Below are 13573 nucleotides of genomic sequence, written 5' to 3' on the forward strand. Positions count from 1 at the left end.
GTGTATGTCTTTGTTACTTGGTGTCAGTGTATGTCTTTGTTACTTGGTGTAAGTGTGTGTCTGTGTTACTGAGTATCAGTGTATGTCTTTGTTGCTTGGTGTAAGTGTGTGTCTGTGTGACTGGGTATCAGTGTATGTCTTTGTTGCTTGCTTTCAGTGTATGTCTTTGTTACTTCGTGTCAGAGTATGTCTTTGTTACTTGGTATCCGTGTGTGTCTGTGTTACTGGGTGTCAGTGTATGTCTTTGTTACTGTGTGTCAGTGTATGCCTTTGTTACTTGGTGTCAGTGTGTGTCTGTGTTACTGGGTGTCAGTGTATGTCTGTGTTACTTGGTGTATGTGGGTGTCTTTGTTACTTGGTGTCCGTGTGTGTCTGTGTTACTGGTTGTCAGTGTATGTCTTTGTTACCTGGTATAAGTGTGTGTCTGTGTTACTGGGTATCAGTGTCCGTCTTTTTTACTTGGTGTAAGTCTGTGTCTTTGTTACTTGGTGTAAGTGGATGTCTTTGTTACTTGGTGTCAGTGTATGTCTTTGTTACTTGGTGTAAAGGTATGTCTTTGTTACTTGGTGTCAGTGTATGTCTTTGTTACTTGGTGTAAGTGTGTATCTGTGGTACTGGGTATCAGTGTCTGTCTTTGTCTCTTGGTGTCTGTGTATGTCTTTGTTACTTGGTGTCAGTGTATGTCTTTGTTACTTGGTGTCAGTGTATGTCTGTGTTACTTGCTGTAAGTGTGTGTCTGTGTTACTGGGTATCAGTGTATGTCTTTGTTACTTGGTGTAAGTGTATGTCTTTGTTACTTGGTGTCTGTGCATGTCTTTGTTACTTGGTGTCAGTGTATGTCTTTGTTACTGGGTGTAAGTGTGTGTCTGTGTTACTGGGTATCAGTGAATGTCTTTGTTCCTTTGTGTCAGTGTCTGTCTTTGTTACTTGGTGTAAGTGTGTGTCTGTGTTACTGTGTATCAGTGAATGTCTTTGTTACTTGGTGTCAGTGTATGTCTTTGATACTGGGTGTCAGTGTATGTTTTTGTTAATGGGTGTCAGTATATGTCTTTGTTACTTGGTGTCCGTGTGTGTCTATGTTACTGGGTGTCAGTTTCTGTCTTTGTTATTTGGTGTAAATGTGTGTCTGTATTACTGGGTGTCAGTGTATGTCTTAGTTATTTGGTGTCAGTATTTGTCATTGTACTTGGTGTAAGTGTGTGTCTTTGTGACTTGGTGTCAGTGTATGTTTGTGTTACTTGGTGTAAGTGTATGTCTTTGTTACTTGGTGTCAGTGTATGTTTTTGTTACTTGGTGTAAGTGTATGTCTTTGTTACTTGGTGTCAGTGCATGTCTTTGTTACTTGGTGTACGTGTATGTCTTTGTTACTTGGTGTCAGTGTATGTCTCTGTTACTTGGTGTAAGTGTGTGTCTGTGTTACTGGGTATCAGTGTATGTCTTTGTTACTTGGTGTCATTGTCTGTCTTTGTTACTTGGTGTAAGTGTGTGTCTGTGTTACTGGGTATCAGTGTATGTCTTTGTTACTTGGTGTCAGTGTATGTCTGTGTTACTTGGTGTAATTGTGTGTCTGTGTTACTGGGTATCAGTGTATGTCTTTGTTACTTGGTGTCAGTGTATGTCTTTGTTACTTGGTGTAAGTGTGTGTCTGTGTTACTGAGTATCAGTGTGTGTCTTTGTTACTTGGTGTAAGTGTATGTCTGTGTCACTGGGTATCAGTGTATGTCTTTGTTACTTGGTGTCAGTGTATGTCTTTGTTACTTGGTGTAAGCGTGTGTCTGTGTTACTGGGTGTCAGTGTATGTTTTTGTTAATGGGTGTCAGTGTATGTCTTTGTTACTTGGTGTCCGTGTGTGCCTTTGTTACTTGGTGTCAGTGTATGTCTTTGTTACTTGGTGTAAGTGTGTGTCTGTGTAACTGAGTATCAGTGCATGTCTTTGATACTTGGTGTAAGTGTGTGTCATTGTTACTGGGTATCAGTGTATGTCTTTGTTACTTGGTGTCAGTGTATGTCTTTGTTACTTGGTGTAAGTGTCTGTCTGTGTTACTGGGTATCAGTGTATGTCTTTGTAACTTGGTGTCAGAGTGTGCCTTTGTTACTTGGTGTCATTGTTTGTCTTTGTTACTGCGTATCAGTGTATGTCATTGTTACTGGGTAACAGTGTATGTCTTTGTGACTTGGTGTAAGTGTTTGTATGTGTTACTGGGTATCAGTGTCTGTCATTGTTACTTGGTGTAAGTGTGTGTCTGTGTTACTGGGTATCAGTGTATGTCTTTGTTACTTGGTGTCAGTGTATGTCTGTGTTACTTGGTGTAAGTGTGTGTCTGTGTAACTGAGTATCAGTGTATGTCTTTGTTACTTGGTGTCAGTGTATGTCTTTGTTACTTGGTGTCAGTGTATGTCTGTGTTACTTGGTGTAATTGTGTGTCTGTGTTACTGGGTATCAGTGTATGTCTTTGTTACTTGGTGTCAGTGTATGTCTTTGTTACTTGGTGTCTTTGTCTGTCTTTGTTACTTGGTGTAAGTGTGTGTCTGTGTTACTGGGTATCAGTGTATGTCTTTGTTACTTGGTGTCAGTGTATGTCTTTGTTACTTGGTGTCAGTGTATGTCTGTGTTACTTGGTGTAATTGTGTGTCTGTGTTACTGGGTATCAGTGCATGTCTTTGTTATTTGGTGTCATTGTATGTCTTTGTTACTTGGTGTAAGTGTATGTCTTTGTTACTTGGTGTCAGTGTATGTCTTTGTTACTTGGTGTAAGTGTGCGTCTGTGTTACTGAGTATCAGTGTATGTCTTTGTTCCTTGTTGTATGTGTGTGTCTGTGTGACTGGGTATCAGAGTATGTCTTTGTTGCTTGCTGTCAGTGTATGTCTTTGTTACTTCGTGTCAGAGTATGTCTTTGTTACTTGGTATCCGTGTGTGTCTGTGTTACTGGGTGTCAGTGTATGTCTTTGTTACTGTGTGTCAGTGTATGCCTTTGTTACTTGGTGTCAGTGTGTGTCAGTGTTACTGGGTGTCAGTGTATGTCTGTGTTACTTGGTGTATGTGCGTGTCTTTGTTACTTGGTGTCCGTGTGTGTCTGTGTTACTGGGTGTCAGTGTATGTCTTTGTTACTGGTTGTCAGTGTATGTCTTTGTTACCTGGTATAAGTGTGTGTCTGTGTTACTGGGTATCAGTGTCCGTCTTTTTTACTTGGTGTAATTCTGTGTCTGTGTTACTGGGTATCAGTGCATGTCTTTGTTACTTGGTGTCATTGTATGTCTGTGTTACTTGGTGTCAGTGCATGTCTTTGTTACTTGGTGTCATTGTATGTCTGTGTTACTTGGTGTAAGTGGATGTCTTTGTTACTTGGTGTCAGTGTATGTCTTTGTTACTTGGTGTCAGTGTATGTCTTTGTTACTTGGTGTAAAGGTCTGTCTTTGTTACTTGGTGTCAGTGTATGTCTTTGTTACTTGGTGTAAGTGTGTGTCTGTGTTACTGGGTATCAGTGTCTGTCTTTGTCTCTTGGTGTCTGTGTATGTCTTTGTTACTTGGTGTCAGTGTATGTCTTTGTTACTTGGTGTCAGTGTATGTCTGTGTTACTTGGTGTAAGTGTGTGTCTGTGTTACTGGGTATCAGTGTATGTCTTTGTTACTTGGTGTAAGTGTTTGTCTTTGTTACTTGGTGTCTGTGCATGTCTTTGTTACTTGGTGTCAGTGTATGTCTTTGTTACTGGGTGTAAGTGTGTGTCTGTGTTACTGGGTATCAGTGAATGTCTTTGTTACTTGGTGTCAGTGTATGTCTTTGATACTGGGTGTCAGTGTATGTTTTTGTTAATGGGTGTCAGTATATGTCTTTGTTACTTGGTGTCCGTGTGTGTCTATGTTACTGGGTGTCAGTGTATGTCTTTGCTACTGGGTGTCAGTGTATGCCTTTGTTAGTTGGTGTCGGTGTATGTCTTTGTTACTTGGTGTAGGTGTGTCTCTGTGTAACTGAGTATCAGTGTATGTCTTTGTTACTTGGTGTAAGTGTGTGTCTGTGTTACTAGGTATCAGTTTCTGTCTTTGTTATTTGGTGTAAATGTGTGTCTGTGTTACTGGGTGTCAGTGTATGTCTTAGTTACTTGGTGCCAGTGTTTGTCATTGTACTTGGTGTAAGTGTGTGTCTTTGTGACTTGGTGTCAGTGTATGTTTGTGTTACTTGGTGTAAGTGTATGTCTTTGTTACTTGGTGTCAGTGTATGTTTTTGTTACTTGGTGTAAGTGTATGTCTTTGTTACTTGGTGTCAGTGCATGTCTTTGTTACTTGGTGTAAGTGTATGTCTTTGTTACTTGGTGTCAGTGTATGTCTCTGTTACTTGGTGTAAGTGTGTTTCTGTGTTACTGGTTATCAGTGTATGTCTTTGTTACTTGGTGTCATTGTCTGTCTTTGTTACTTGGTGTAAGTGTGTGTCTGTGTTACTGGGTATCAGTGTATTTCTTTGTTACTTGGTGTCAGTGTATGTCTGTGTTACGTGGTGTAATTGTGTGTCTGTGTTACTGGGTATCAGTGTATGTCTTTGTTACTTGGTGTCAGTGTATGTCTTTGTTACTTGGTGTAAGTGTGTGTCTGTGTTACTGAGTATCAGTGTATGTCTTTGTTACTTGGTGTAAGTGTGTGTCTGTGTCACTGGGTATCAGTGTATGTCTTTGTTACTTGGTGTCAGTGTATGTTTTTGTTACTTGTTGTAAGCGTGTGTCTGTGTTACTGGGTGTCAGTGTATGTTTTTGTTAATGGGTGTCAGTGTATGTCTTTGTTACTTGGTGTCCGTGTGTGCCTTTGTTACTTGGTGTCAGTGTATGTCTTTGTTACTTGGTGTAAGTGTGTGTCTGTGTAACTGAGTATCAGTGTATGTCTTTGTTACTTGGTGTAAGTGTGTGTCAGTGTTACTGGGTATCAGTGTATGTCTTTGTTACTTGGTGTCAGTGTATGTCTTTGTTACTTCGTGTAAGTGTCTGTCTGTGTTACTGGGTATCAGTGTATGTCTTTGTAACTTGGTGTCAGAGTGTGCCTTTGTTACTTGGTGTCATTGTGTGTCTTTGTTACTGCGTATCAGTGTATGTCATTGTTACTGGGTGTCAGTGTATGTCTTTGTGACTTGGTGTAAGTGTTTGTATGTGTTACTGGGTATCAGTGTCTGTCATTGTTACTTGGTGTAAGTGTGTGTCTGTGTTACTGGGTATCAGTGTATGTCTTTGTTACTTGGTGTCAGTGTATGTCTGTGTTACTTGGTGTAAGTGTGTGGCTGTGTAACTGAGTATCAGTGTATGTCTTTGTTACTTGGTGTAAGTGTGTGTCTGTCTTACTGGGTGTCAGAGTATGTCTTTGTTATTTGGTGTCAGTGTATGTCTGTGTATTTGGTGTAAGTGTGTGTCTTTGTTACTTGGTTCAGTGTATGTCTGTGTTACTTGGTGTAAGTGTATGTCTTTGTTACTTGGTGTCTTTGTCTGTCTTTGTTACTTGGTGTAAGTGTGTGTCTGTGTTACTGGGTATCAGTGTATGTCTTTGTTACTTGGTGTCAGTGTATGTCTTTGTTACTTGGTGTCAGTGTATGTCTGTGTTCCTTGGTGTAAGTGTGTGTCTGTGTTACTGGGTATCAGTGCATGTCTTTGTTACTTGGTGTCAGTGTATGTCTTTGTTACTTGGTGTAAGTGTGTGTCTGTGTTACTGAGTATCAGTGTATGTCTTTGTTCCTTGGTGTAAGTGTGTGTCTGTGTGACTGGGTATCAGTGTATGTCTTTGTTGCTTGCTGTCAGTGTATGTCTTTGTTACTTCGTGTCAGAGTATGTCTTTGTTACTTGGTGTAAGTGTTTGTCTGTGTTACTGGGTATCAGTGAATGTCTTTGTTACTTGGTGTCAGTGTATGTCTTTGTTACTGGGTGTCAGTGTACGTTTTTGTTAATGGGTGTCAATGTATGTCTTTGTTACTTGGTATCCGTGTGTGTCTGTGTTACTGGGTGTCAGTGTATGTCTTTGTTACTGTGTGTCAGTGTATGCCTTTGTTACTTGGTGTCAGTGTGTGTCTGTGTTACTGGGTGTCAGTGTATGTCTGTGTTACTTGGTGTATGTGCGTGTCTTTGTTACTTGGTGTCCGTGTGTGTCTGTGTTACTGGGTGTCAATGTATGTCTTTGTTACTGGTTGTCAGTGTATGTCATTGTTACCTGGTATAAGTGTGTGTCTATGTTACTGGGTATCAGTGTCCGTCTTTTTTACTTGGTGTAAGTCTGTGTCTGTGTTACTGGGTATCAGTGTATGTCTTTGTTACTTGGTGTCAGTGCATGTCAAAATACTTGGTGTAACTGTATGTCTTTGTTACTTGGTGTAATTGTCTGTCTTTGTTAATTGGTGTCAGTGTATGTCTGTGTTACTTGGTGTAAGTGTATGTCTTTGTTACTTGGTGTCAGTATATGTCTTTGTTACTTGGTGTCAGTGTGTGTCTGTGTTACTGGGCATCAGTGCATGTCTTTGTGACTTGGTATCAGTGGATGTCTTTGTGACTTGGTGTCAGTGTGTGACTTTTTTACTGGGTGTCAGTGTGTGTCTGTGTTACTGGGTGTCAGTGTATGTCTTTGTTACTGGGTGTCAGTGTATGTCTGTGTTAATTGGTGTATGTGCGTGTCTTTGTTACTTGGTGTCCGTGTGTGTCTGTGTTACTCGGTGTCAGTGTATGCCTTTGTTACCTGGTATAAGTGTGTGTCTGTGTTACTGGGTATCAGTGTCCGTCTTTTTTACTTGGTGTAAGTCTGTGTCTGTGTTACTGGGTATCAGTGCATGTCTTTGTTACTTGGTGTCATTGTATGTCTGTGTTACTTGGTGTAAGAGTGTGTCTGGGTTCCTGGGTATCAGTGTATGTCTTTGTTACTTGGTGTCAGTGTATGTCAAAATACTTGGTGTAAGTGTATGTCTTTGTTACTTGGTGTAATTGTCTGTCTTTGTTAATTGGTGTCAGTGTATGTCTTTGTTACTTGGTGTAAGTGTGTGTCTTTGTTACTTGGTGTAAGTGTATGTCTTTGTGACTTGGTATCAGTGTATGTCTTTTTGACTTGGTGTCAGTGTGTGACTTTTTTACTAGGTGTCAGTGTGTGTCTGTGTTACTTGCTGTCAGTGTATGTCTTTGCTACTATGTATCAATGTTTCTCTGTGTTACTGGGTGTCAGTGTGTGTTTGTTTGTGGTACTGGGTGTCAGTGTGTGTCTGTGACACTAGGTGTCAGTATTTAGTTTAGTTTCGAGATGCAGCAGTTAAACAGGCCCTTCGGCCCACCGAGTCTGTGCCGTCCATCAACCACCCATTTACACGAATCCTACACTAATCCCGTATTCCTATGACATCCCAACCTATCCCTATATATTTCCCTACCACCAACCTATACTAGGGGCAATTTATGATGGCCAATTAACCGATCAACCTGCAAGTCTTTGGCATTTGGGAGGAAACCGGAGCACCGGGAGGAAACCCACGCAGACACAGGAAGAACTTGCAAACTCCGCACAGGCAGCACCCAGAGTCGATCCCGGGTCCCTGGAGCTGTGAGGCTGCGGTGCTAAAAACTGCGCCAATGTGCCCCCCCACCCCCCGCCCCCCAGTGTGTGCCTGTGTTACTGGGATTCAGTGCATGTCTTTGTTACTTGGTGTCTGTGTATATTTTTGTTACTGTGCATCAGTGTTTCTCTGTGTTACTGGGTGTCAGTGTATGTCTTTGTTACTTGGTGTCATTGTATGTCTGTGTTACTTGGTGTAAGAGTGTGTCTGTGTTATTGGGTATCAGTGTATGTCTTTGTTACTTTGTGTCTGTGTATGTCAAAATACTTGGTGTAGGTGTATGTCTTTGTTACTTGGTGTAAGTGTCTGTCTTTTTTACTGGGTGTCAGTGTGTGTCTGTGTTACTTGGTGTCAATGTATGTCTTTGCTACTGTGTATCAGTGTTTCTCTGTGTCACTGGGTGTCAGTGTGTGTTTGTTTGTGGTACTGGGTGTCAGTGTGTGTCTGTGACACTAGGTGTCAGTATTTAGTTTCGTTTGGAGACACAGCCCTTCAACAGTCCCTTCGGCCCACCGAGTCTGTGCCGACCATCAACCACCCAATTACACGAATCCTACACTAATCCCGTATTCCTATCACATCTCCACCTATCCCTATATATATCCCTACCACCTCCCACCGACCTATATCAGGGGCAATTTATGATGGCCAATTAACATATCAACCTGCAAGTCTTTGGCATGTGGGAGGAAACCGGAGCACCGGGAGGAATCCCACGCAGACACAGGGAGATCTTGCAAACTCCGCACAGGCAGTACCCAGAATCGAACCCGGGTCCCTGGAGCTGTGAGGCTGCGGTGATAACCACTGCGCCAATGTGCCACACCCCCCCACCCCCCACCCCCCACCCCCCTAGTGTGTGCCTGTGTTATGGGTATCAGTGTACGTCTTTGTTACTTGGTGTCAGTGTATGTCAAAGTACTTGGTGTAAGTGTATTTCTTTGTTACTTGGTGTCAGTGTATGTCTGTGTTACTTGGTGTCAGTGTATGACTTTGTTACTTGGTGTCCGTGTGTGTCTGTGTTACTGGTGTCAGTGTATGTCTTTGTTACTGGGTGTCAGTGTTTGTCTTTGTTACTAAGTGTAAGTGTGTTAGTTTGTGTTACTGGGTGTCAGTGTGTGTCTGTGTTACTGGGTAGCAGTGTATGTCTTTGTTACTTGGTGTCAGTGTATGTCAAAATACTTGGTGTTAGTGTATGTCTTTGTTACTTGGTGTAATTGTCTGTCTTTGTTACTTGGTGTCAGTGTATGTCTGTGTTACTTGGTGTCAGTGTGTTTGTTTGTGTTACTGGGTGTCAGTGTGTGTCAGTGTTACTTGGTGTAAGTGTGTGTCTTTGTTACTTGGTATCCGTGTGTGTCTGTGTTACTTGGTGTCAGTGTATGTCTTTGTTACTGGGTGTCAGTGTTTGTCTTTGTTACTTGGTGTAAGTTTGTTAGTTTGTGTTACTGGGTGTCAGTGTGTGTCTGTGTTACTGGGTATCAGTGCATGTCTTTGTTACTTGGTGTCAGTGTATGTCTGTGTTACTTGGTGTCCGTGTGTGTCTCTGTTACTGGGTGTCAGTGTATGTCTTTGTTACTGGGTGTCAGTGTATGTCTTTGTCACTTCGTGTAAGTGTGTGTCTGTGTTACTGGGTATCAGTGTCTGTCTTTTTAACTTGGTGTAAGTCTGTGTCTGTGTTACTGGGTATCAGTGCATGTCTTTGTTACTTGGTGTCATTGTATGTCTGTGTTACTTGGTGTAAGAGTGTGTCTGGGTTACTGGGTATCAGTGTATGTCTTTGTTACTTGGTGTCAGTGTATGTCAAAATACTTGGTGTAAGTGTATGTCTTTGTTACTTGGTGTAATTGTCTGTCTTTGTTAATTGGTGTCAGTGTATGTCTGTGTTACTTGGTGTAAGTGTGTGTCTTTGTTACTTGGTGTCAGTGTATGTCTTTGTTACTTGGTGTCAGTGTGTGTCTGTGTTACTGGGCATCAGTGTATTTCTTTGTGACTTGGTATCAGTGTATGTCTTTGTGACTTGGTGTCAGTGTATGTCTTTTTTACTGGGTGTCAGTGTGTGTCTGTGTTACCTGGTGTCAGTGTATGTCTTTGCTACTGTGTATCAGTGTTTCTCTGTGTTACTGGGTTTCAGTGTGTGTTTGTTTGTGGTACTGGGTGTCAGTGTGTGTCTGTGACACTAGGTGTCAGTATTTAGTTTAGTTTCGAGATACAGCAGTTAAACAGGCCCTTCGGCCCACCGAGTCTGTGCCGACCATCAACCACCCATTTACACGAATCCTACACTAATCCCGTATTCCTATCACATCCCCACCTATCCCTATATATTTCCCTACCACCTACCTATACTAGGGGCAATTTATGATGGCCAATTAACCTATCAACCTGCAAGTCTTTGGCACGTGGGAGGAAACCGGAGCACCGGGAGGAAACCCACGCAGACACAGGAAGAACTTGCAAACTCCGCACAGGCAGTACCCAGAATCGAACCCGGGTCCCTGGAGCTGTGAGGCTGCGGTGATAACCACTGCGCCAATGTGCCACACCCCCCACCCCCCTAGTGTGTGCCTGTGTTATGGGTATCAGTGTACGTCTTTGTTACTTGGTGTCAGTGTATGTCAAAGTACTTGGTGTAAGTGTATTTCTTTGTTACTTGGTGTCAGTGTATGTCTTTGTTACTTGGTGTCAGTGTGTGTCTGTGTTACTGGGCATCAGTGTCTGTCTTTGTGACTTGGTATCAGTGTATGTCTTTGTGACTTGTTGTCAGTGTATGTCTTTTTTACTGGGTGTAAGTGTGTGTCTGCGTTACTGGGTATCAGTGTATGTCTTTGTTACTTGGTGTCAGTGTGTGTCAAAATACTTGGTGTAAGTGTATGTCTTTGTTACTTGGTGTAATTGTCTGTCTTTGTTACTTTGTGTCAGTGTATGTCTGTGTTACTTGGTGTAAGTGTGTGTCTTTGTTACTGGGCATCAGTGTATGTCTTTATGACTTTGGATCAGTGTATGTCTTTGTGACTTGGTGTCAGTGTATGTCTTTTTTACTGGGTGTAAGTGTGTGTCTGCGTTACTGGGTATCAGTGTATGTATTTGTTACTTGGTGTCAGTGTATGTCAAAATACTTGGTGTAAGTGTCTGTCTTTGTTACTTGGTGTCTGTGTATGTCTTTGTTACTGTGTATCAGTGTTTCTATGTGTTACTGGGTGTCACTTTGTGTTTGTTTGAGTTACTGGGTGTCAGTGTGTGTCTGTGACACTTGGTGTCAGCATTTAGTTTAGTTTGGAGATACAGCACTGAAACAGGCCCTTCGGCCCACCGAGTCTGTGCCGACCATCAACAACCCATTTATACTAATCCTACACTAATCCCGTATTCCTATCACATCCCCACCTATCCCTATATATTTCCCTACCACCTACCTATACTAGGGGCAATTTATGATGGCCAATTAACCTATCAACCTGCAAGTCTTTGGCATGTTGGAGGAAAGCGGTGCACCGGGAGAAAACCCACGCAGACAAAGGCAGAACTTGCAAACTCCGCACAGGCAGTACCCAGAATCGAACCCGGGTCCCTGGAGCTGTGAGGCTGCGGTGCTAACCACTGCGCCAATGTGCCCACACCCCGCCCCAGTGGGTGCCTGTGTTACTGGGTATCAGTGTATGTCAAAATACTTGGTGTCAGTGCATGTCTTTGTTACTTGGTGTAATGATCTGTCTTTGTTACTTGGTGTCAGTTTATCTCTGCGTTACTTGGTGTAAGTGAGTGTCTTTGTTACTTGCTGTAAGTGTCTGTCTTTGTTACTTGGTTTCAGTGTGTGTCTGTGTTACTGGGCATCAGTGTCTGTCTTTGTGACTTGGTATCAGTGTATGTCTTTGTGACTTGTTATCAGTGTATGTCTTTTTTACTGGGTGTAAGTGTGTGTCTGCGTTACTGGGTATCAGTGTATGTCTTTGTTACTTGGTGTCAGTGTGTGTCAAAATACTTGGTGTAAGTGTATGTCTTTGTTACTTGGTGTAATTGTCTGTCTTTGTTACTTTGTGTCAGTGTATGTCTGTGTTACTTGGTGTAAGTGTGTGTCTTTGTTACTGGGCATCAGTGTATGTCTTTGTGACTTTGTATCAGTGTATGTCTTTGTGACTTGGTGTCAGTGTATATCTTTTTTACTGGGTGTAAGTGTGTGTCTGCGTTACTGGGTATCAGTGTATGTCTTTGTTACTTGGTGTCAGTGTATGTCTTTGTTACTTTGTGCCAGTGTATGTCAAAATACTTGGTGTCAGTGCATGTCTTTGTTACTTGGTGTAACGGTCTCTCTTTGTTACTTGGTGTCAGTGTATCTCTGCGTTACTTGGTGTAAGTGTGTGTCTTTGTTACTTGCTGGAAGTGTATGTCTTTGTTACTTGGTGTCAGTGTATGTCTTTGTTACTGGGTGTAAGTATGTGTCTGCGTTACTGGGTATCAGTGTATGTCTTTGTTACTTGGTGTCAGTGTATGTCTGTGTTACTTGGTGTAAGTGTGTGTCTTTGTTAGTGGGCATCAGTGTATGTCTTTGTGACTTGGTATCAGTGTACGTCTTTGTGACTTGATGTCAGTGTATGCCTTTTTTACTGGGTGTCAGTGTGTTACTTGGTGTCAGTGCATGTCTTTGTTACTGTGTATCAGTGTTTCTCTGTGTTACTGGGTGTCAGTGTGTGTTTGTTTGTGTTAATGGGTGTCAGTTTGTGTCTGTGACACTAGGTGTCAGTATTTAGTTTAGTTTAGAGACACAGCACTTAAACAGGCCCTTCGGCCCACCGAGTCTGTGCCGACCATCAACAACCCATTTATACTAATCCTACACTAATCCCGTATTCATATCACATCCCCACCTATCCCTGTATATTTCTCTACCACCTACCTATACAAGGGGCAATTTATGATGGCCAATTAACCTATCAACCTGCAAGTCTTTGGCATGTGGGAGGAAACCGGAGCACCGGGAGGCAATTCACGCAGGCACAGGGCGAACTTGCAAACTCCGCACAGGCAGTACCCAGAATCGAACCCGGCTCCCTGGAGCTGTGAGGCTGCGGTGCTAACCACTGCGCCAATGTGCCCCCCAGTGTGTGCCTGTGTTACTGGGTATCAGTGCATGTCTTTGTTACTTGGTGTCAGTGTATGTCTGTGTTACTTGGTGTAAGTGTGTGTCTGTGTTACTGTGTAGCAGTGTATGTCTCTGTTACTTGGTGTAAGTGTGTGCCTGTGTTAGTGGGTATCAGTGTATGTCTTTGTTACTTGGTGTCAGTGTATTTCTGTGTTACTGGGTGTCAGTGTGTGTCTTTGTGACTTGGTGTCAGTGTATGTCTTTGTGACATGGTGTAAGCGAGTGTCTGTGTTACTGGGTATCAGTGTATGTCTTTGTTACTTGGTGTCAGTGTATGTCAAAATACTTGGTGTAATTGTCTGTCTTTGTTACTTGGTGTCAGTGTATGTCTGTGTTACTTGTTGTAAGTGTATGTCTTTGTTACTTGGTGTAAGTGTATGCCTTTGTTACTTGGTGTCAGTGTATGTCTTTGTTACTTGGTGTCAGTGTATGTCTGTGTTACTGGGTATCAGTGTCTGTCTTTTTTACTTGGTGTAAGTGTGTGTCTGTGTTACTGGGTATCAGTGCATGTCTTTGTTACTTGGTGTCAGTGTATGTCTGTGTTACTTGGTGTAAGTGTGTGTCTGTGTTACTGGGTATCAGTGTATGTCTTTGTTACTTGGTGTAAGTGTGTGTCTGTGTTACTGGGTATCAGTGTCTGTCTTTTTTACTTGTTGTAAGTGTGTGTCTGTGTTACTGGGTATCAGTGCATGTCTTTGTTACTTGGTGTCAGTGTATGTCTGTGTTACTTGGTGTAAGTGTGTGTCTGTGTTACTGGGTATCAGTGTATGTCTTTGTTACTTGGTGTAAGTTTGTGTCTGTGTTACTGGGTATCAGTGTCTGACTTTTTTACTTGGTGTAAGTGTGTGTCTGCGTTACTGGGTATCAGTGCATGTCTTTG

The sequence above is a fragment of the Heterodontus francisci genome, unplaced genomic scaffold (assembly GCF_036365525.1).
Source record: "Heterodontus francisci isolate sHetFra1 unplaced genomic scaffold, sHetFra1.hap1 HAP1_SCAFFOLD_54, whole genome shotgun sequence".
Taxonomy (NCBI): domain Eukaryota; kingdom Metazoa; phylum Chordata; class Chondrichthyes; order Heterodontiformes; family Heterodontidae; genus Heterodontus; species Heterodontus francisci.